At 49.6% G+C, this 6,848-nt stretch overlaps 1 long non-coding RNA gene across 1 annotated transcript; it reads right to left on the minus strand.

Moving 5' to 3' along the window:
* Positions 1-336: 336 nt before the first annotated feature.
* LOC138843700 (uncharacterized) lies at positions 337-5,706 on the minus strand. Its single transcript, XR_011378658.1, has 2 exons — positions 5,528-5,706; positions 337-4,451 (listed from the first exon to the last, which is right to left on the minus strand). It is a non-coding gene; the product is annotated as an uncharacterized lncRNA (long non-coding RNA).
* Between the last annotated feature and the right edge of the window lie 1,142 nt (positions 5,707-6,848).

Below are 6,848 nucleotides of genomic sequence, written 5' to 3' on the forward strand. Positions count from 1 at the left end.
GGTTCTTGGTCATGGTCTCTTAGCCTTAGTTGTGCTGACTCTGCTGTGGTGTTTTACAGGTATTTTTTAAAGATTTTTTTGAGTGGAGAGAAACAGAGGGAGCTGGTTCACTCCCCCAAATGCCCCCAAATATCCAGGACTGGGCCAGGCCTGAGCCAGGAGAGTAGAACTCAGTCCACTCTCTCCCATGTGGGTGGGCAGGGACCCAGGTACTTGAGCCATCATCTGCTGCCTTGAGGGTGCATATTAGCAGGAAGCTGGAGTCAGGAGCTGGAGTTGGGTCTTGAATCCAGGTACTCCTGTGTGCGACACTGGGACATGGGCATCTGCCCGTTGTTTTTTTTTTTTTTTTTTTTTAAACGTTAATTTATTTTCATCTACTTGAAAAGCAGACACACACACAGAGAGAGAGAGAGAGAGAGAGAGAGAGAGAGAGAGAATTATCTTCCATCCACTAGTTCACTTCCCAAATGCCTGCAACAGCCAAGACTGTGCCAGACCAAAACTAAGAGCCCAGAACTCCACCTGGGTCTCTCATGTGGGTGACAGGGGCCCAAGAACCTCAGCCACCATCTTCTCCCCCGTGGATTGCATTAGCAGGAAGCTGGATGGGAGGCAGAGCAGCCAGGACTTGAACCTGGGGCTCTGATTCGGAACACGGGCATCCAAAGCAGGTGCTTCACCGGCTGCACATATGGGTGCCTAACTCTAGATCAAAGGGCAGCCCCTATAAACATTTTTAACCTCGTCATGTCTCTGGAGAGGGTTACCCATGTATTTGATTACAAACAAGAGATGATTTTTTTTTATGGAAAACAATAAAAACGTAATGAATGCTCCCCCTATGAGTGGAGCGAGTTGTTCAACACAAGGAGAGGTTGTGAAAGACATAGAGTGGCTGTGTAATGCGTATGGAAAAGCCCCTTGCCTTTGCAGCCAACAACAAGAGATAGGAAAAGGAACAGACAAAACCAACAGGAGTTGAAGGGTCATAGCTTGGAGGCACCGCACCCACAGAGGGTCTCTCAGTTCCATTCTGGAGAGGGCTAGGCATTGGCCAGAAGACTTAGAGGAGGGATGCAATGATTGCCCAAAGCCATGAATATTTCTTCGGAGAAGGCCGGACTTCAAAGCGCAGGGAGCTGCTGCCTAGGAAGCTGCTAACAAGATTCTTACAATATTTGCCGAGATTATCTGTCTCAATGGAATTTTCAATGTAGTAAAAGCCTGATTGGTTGCCTGCGTGTGCGCCCGCCCGCAGAGAGGAAGCGCACAGTGCTGGATTTGAAGACGCTGCTCTTTGGTGGAAAGAGATCTGAGGGCTGCGAGCCTGCGCCCCTCCCAGGCAACTGGAATGACAAACAGTGCACTTAGGAACAGCCGTTCAGGACCTAACCTGCTGCTCGGCGCTGGAGCTGCCGACAAGAACAGTCTTGCAGCTGCCCGGCAGCGACTTCGTTCCTTGCCCGTAAATGTGACACGTATGCTCAGATTTGTAAGCACCAGGATTGCTTTTTTCACATTCCAAGGGCATAAACAGAGAGAATAATTCCAACACAGACTACGTAAATCTGCAATCTTTTGGAGACAGTACGAGTGGTTTCCTGCGAGCTGGAGCCAGGACCAGCTTAGAGAGTACAGGAAAGTGTGTTTGACCCCTGTGGCTATTTACTTCCCTTTCCTCTTCCTTTTTCTAGTCAAGCGAAGTCTACGGCCTTGGAAATTCTAGCAAAACTGTGGGTTCATGCAGAAAAACGAGCAAGGGCAGTCGGCCAGGCACCAGCTCAAACTTGCCATTAGGATAAAGCTTTGGGGCAACTGACAAGACCACAAGAGTACTGCACAGGACTTAGCTTGGACGTTAGCTGTGGCAGGTCATTATGGGATGTAAGAGGACTTATTTTAATGCAGCATGTCTTCTTAAAAACTCTTCACTTGGAAATCATCTCAGACTTACAGGAAAATAAAAACAACCGCAGGATATTCATACATCCTCCACTCAGCTTCTCTTGATGTCCACTTGTCACAGACCCAAATTGACAAACTAACTTTGGTACAATACAATTTACTGCTTTGGGCCTGGCACTGTGGCGCAGTGGGTTAAAGCCCCAGCCTGCAGCACCAGCATCCCACGTGGGCTCTGGTTCGCGCCCCAGGTGTTCCTCTTCCGATCCAGCTCTCTGCTGTGGCCTGGGAAAGCAGTAGAAGATGGCTCAAGTGCTTGGGCCCCTGCATCCACGTGGGAGACCCAGAAGAAGCTCCTGGCTCCTGGCTTCGGACTGGCGCAGCTCTGGCCGTTGTGGTCATTTGGGTAGTGAACCAGCAGAATGGAAGACCCCTCTTTCTCTCTGGCTCTGCCTCTCTCAGTAACTCTTTCAAAGGAATAAAAGAATTCTTAAAAAAAAATACAATTCACCGTGCTGCAGATGTATCTGGAGTGCACCAGTTTTTCCACGAATGGCTGTTTTTCTGTTCCCGGGTCCAATCTAGGAGCTCATGTTGTCTTTTTCTATTTCTTTAGCCTTTTCCATCTGCGGTGGTTTCTCGGTCTTTCCTTGTCGCTCACGATGTTGTCACTGTTGCTGAGGACCCGTCGGTATTTTGTAGATGGTCCTTCCATTTGGATTTGCCCGTCAATTTCCGCTGAGTTTTTCACAAGGAGAGCGCATCAGAGATGTGCGTTTGCCAGTGCACGGTGTCAAGAGATTTGTGATGTCAATGTTTCCTATTATGGGTGGTATTTACCTTGAAAAAGGGATGATTTTCTCTGCTGCAAGTGGTCACTTTCCCTTTTTAGTTAATTAGCATCCTAAGGGAGACCTTGTTAGACTGTACCAAACTATCCTGGTTCTCCCCCAGTTGCTGCCACTAATTGTAGTGTGCATTGGTGAATTGTAGGCAACAATGATTACTGTGGTAGTATTTTGAAAATTTTAATTAATTAATTAATTATTAATGATGTTTATTTGAAAGGGCAGAAAGTCCTACCTCTGCTTCTGATCCAGCTTCTCGCTGATGCACCTGGGAGGCGGCAGACAATGGCCCAACTACTGGGTTCCTGCCACCCCCGTGGGAGACACTGCTCCTGTAGATTTACTGCTCTGTTCCGCTCTGGTAGACACTTAACAGCACTCGAGATCGTAACCAGACCCTCTTTGAGAAACAAGCTTGCTGTCTCGAAGATAACATTTGTGTACAGTTCTTTTCATCTTGTGCCTTTCAATGTTCTGTTAAAATCCTGCATTCAAAGTCCCGAAGTTCGTTCTCTCACACTCCTTTCAGCACAGTTGTTATTCATTTGTAACCCACTTAGGTTAACTTACTGCAATTTATATTCCTTTTTTCAGTTCCCTGGTGTCATGTTCATTTTTAAAATTTACATATAGCAATTTTCTCTCTTTGCGAAGGTCTGAGGGTTTTGTCAAATGCGTGGAGGTGCATAGCCACCTACACGGTTATGAGACTGTGTAATTCTGTCCCAGAAATGCCCTCTTGCTGTTTCTTGGTAGTCAGCCCCTCCCTGCACCACGTTTGGCAATCACTGATTGTTTTCTGTCCCTGTGGTGTGGCCTGTACTAGAATGTTCTATAATTGGAACTTACCTTACTTTGCTTAGCAAAATGCTTTTCAGAGTCCCCCACGGGGCTTGGTGTTTCAGTTCAGTGGGTTAAGCCGCCACTTGCGGCTCTGGCCTCCTGTGTTAGAGTGCCGGTCTGAGCCTTGGCTGCTCCACTTCTGATCCAGCTTCCTGCCAACGTGCCTGGGGAAGCAGCAGAGGATGGCCCAAGTGTTTGGGCCCCTGCCATCCACTTGGGAAACCCAGATGGCGTTCCAGGTCCCTGCTAGGCCTGGCCCAGCCCCGGCTATTGTAGGCATTTGAAGAGATGTAAGATCTCAAGATCTCTGTCTTACAAGCAGATGTAAGATCTCTCTCTCTCTCTCCACCTTTCCGGTAAATAAATACGTGTTTTTTAAAGAGTCATACATGCTGTTACATGAATCCGTAATTTGCTCCTTGTTATTACCAAATCATGTTCCAGTTTTAGGCCTCTCAGTCTGTCACTGCCACCTCTGCGACGCAGCCCTCCTATCAGGCTCGGGGATTCGAAGTGAAGACATCTCACCCACTGCTGCCCTGGTGGCGCTTTGTGCTCCAGGCGCCCTCCATCTGCCTGCTCCTGTTGAGGTCCCAGATTCCTCACACAGCTGCTGTGTGTCATTCTGTGCACCTCTACCAGGTGCAGACATGGAGGAGGGCAGAGCGAGTGTGCACCCATCACCCTACCCGGGCTTGGACCCCCATTCTTACTGTTTTGCTTTGAACCATGTGAAGCTGGGGACGGGCGTTTGGTGTAGTGGTTCAGACACCATCTGGGACTCCTGCATCCCGTGTCAGAGTCCCGGCTCTGGGAGGCAGCACGTGATGGCTCAGGTACTTGGGTCCCTGCCACCTGCATGGGAGATCAGAATTAAATTCTGGGCTTCTGGCTTCAGCCTGGTTCAGTCCTGTCCGGTGTGGGCATTCAGGGGGTGACTCAGCAAATGAGAGCTTTGTCTGTCTGTCTCTGTCTGTTAAATTAAACACATATCTGAAGTCAGTGTTTCCTGGTGTTTGTAGCTGACATAGTTTATCTTGGTGGAATCTATAGCTTTGTTTTGTCTGTGCTTATAAATTTCCCAGTGATGTTACTTGGTGTTGCTCTATTTTCATCCATTGTGTTGGGCGTTTGAGGATTCCTTTCTTTTTTTATGTTTATTTTTCAAATTTAAACTATTACGTGAAAGGCAGAATGAGAGGGGGCGGGGGAGACATCTTCCATCCGCTAGTTCACTCCCCACGCGGCTACAGCAGCCAGGGCCAGGCCAGTCCGCAGCGAGGAGCCGGGAGCTCCGTCCAGGCCTCCCCGGCGCGTGGGTGACAGGGGCCCGAGCACGCTTGCTGTCATCTCCTGCCTCTCAGGATGCCTTAGCAGAGCAGCCGGGACTTGAACCAGCGCTCGGGTATGGGACGTGGTTCTCTGAAGCAGCGGCTGAACCTGCTGCCCCTTCTCTCTGTCCTATTCTGGGCTCAGTGCTTGAGAGACTTTGTTGCTGGTCCCCTCTGTTTCTCCTTGCTGATGTCTAACGCTCCTTCTGTTATTCAGCTGTCAGATCTCCCGGACTCATCCTGTACTTTTCTCTTTCATTTTCTAGCTCTTTGTCTTTTTGCTCTCATTGCTGTGCTACTTCCCAGTAACTTTTTTATTTTCCCTTTTCTCTCTTTAATTTGTCATCTGTGCAACTCCCATTTTTAATTCCCCAGAGTGCTGGTTGTTGTTTTCTTTTCTTTCTTTCCTCCCCCCTCCCCCATAACACTGTGTTCTTTTTGCAAGGATCTTCTGTCATCTCTCGCAAGATATTAAGTATTTAGGGTGAGGTTCTCTTCTCCCTGCACACAGTCCAAGTTGCTTTTTTCTTTTTGCTCCTTGCATCTTTTGCTTTGTTTGTATCTATGTGAATGAGAAAGAGTTGAGAACCAAAAAGTTACCTGAAGTTCTGAGCTGAAGGCAGGGTTGGGTGCCCCGAGCTTCTCTGTAGGGTGAGCAGGCTGGGTGGGCGACTTGTTGAGCAACGTTCATTGCAATGTCTTTGGGTGGCTTCTCTTGGGCTGGTGAGATTTTCCAGAACAGAGTTTGAGTTTTCTGCCTGGAAGTGTAAGCTCCGGCTGCCCGTGTTCCGGGAGCTGGGCTGGGGAAGAAGGCTGGCGTCTGAGTGCTCCCTAGGCATTCGTGGTGCACAGCGTCATTTTGTCTCGTGGGCTTTGACATAAGGTTTTCAACGCCCAAGTCCAGAGATTTCTGTTTTGCACTCCTGAGAGCGGCATCCAGACTACGCGGGACCATGGAAAGCCAATTCCCAGGAACAGAGTCAGGGACGGAAGCCAGAGGGATGGATCTGGGGCTTTTCCCCAGTCTATTTTTCCCCTCAACATTTACTTATTTATTTTCCTTTATTTGGTTCACGCTCCAAGATGCCTGCTACAGCAGGGGTTAGGCCAGACCAAAGCAAGGAGTTAAAACTCAATCCAGGCCGGCGCCGCGGCTCACTAGGCTAATCCTCCGCCTAGCGGCGCCGGCACCCCGGGTTCTAGTCCCGGTCGGGGCGCCGGATTCTGTCCCGGTTGCCCCTCTTCCAGGCCAGCCCTCTGCTGTGGCCAGGGAGTGCAGTGGAGGATGGCCCAGGTGCTTGGGCCCTGCACCCCATGGGAGACCAGGAAAAGCACCTGGCTCCTGGCTCCTGCCATCGGCCATCCCGCACCGGCCGCGGCGGCCATTGGAGGGTGAACCAACGGCAAAAGGAAGACCTTTCTCTCTGTCTCTCTCTCACTGTCCACTCTGCCTGTCAAAAAAAAAAAAACAAAAAAAACAAAAAAAAACAAACCTCAATCCAGGTCTCCCGCGCAGGTAGCAGGGACCCAAATACTTGAGTCAACACACACCACAGGGTGCACATTAGCAGGAAGCTGGATCAGAAGAGGAGGAGCTGGGACCCGACCAGGCACTCCCTGATAGGGGGTGCAGGCACCCAAAAGGTGTCTTAACCACTGCAGTGAAGGGTTGCCCCAAGTCCTTACTTTCACAGCCCTCTTTGGATCTCTAGTTCCAGATGTACCTGGTGCTGTTGGCTCTCGAGCTTTCTGAAGATTCGGCCATGGAACGAGTTTGACTTTAGTGGTATCAGCTGCCAACTGCAGGCCTCTTTTGTCACTGTCCCTCACTCACCCGTTGCTGCTGTCTGTCTGTCCTGGGAGCTGTGTCTTTTTGAAAATCTCTTTAATGGGCAGGGATTGGGGTCCAGCAGGCTAAGGT

Source organism: Oryctolagus cuniculus, chromosome 9, assembly GCF_964237555.1.
Source record: "Oryctolagus cuniculus chromosome 9, mOryCun1.1, whole genome shotgun sequence".
In the NCBI taxonomy this organism is placed as follows: domain Eukaryota; kingdom Metazoa; phylum Chordata; class Mammalia; order Lagomorpha; family Leporidae; genus Oryctolagus; species Oryctolagus cuniculus.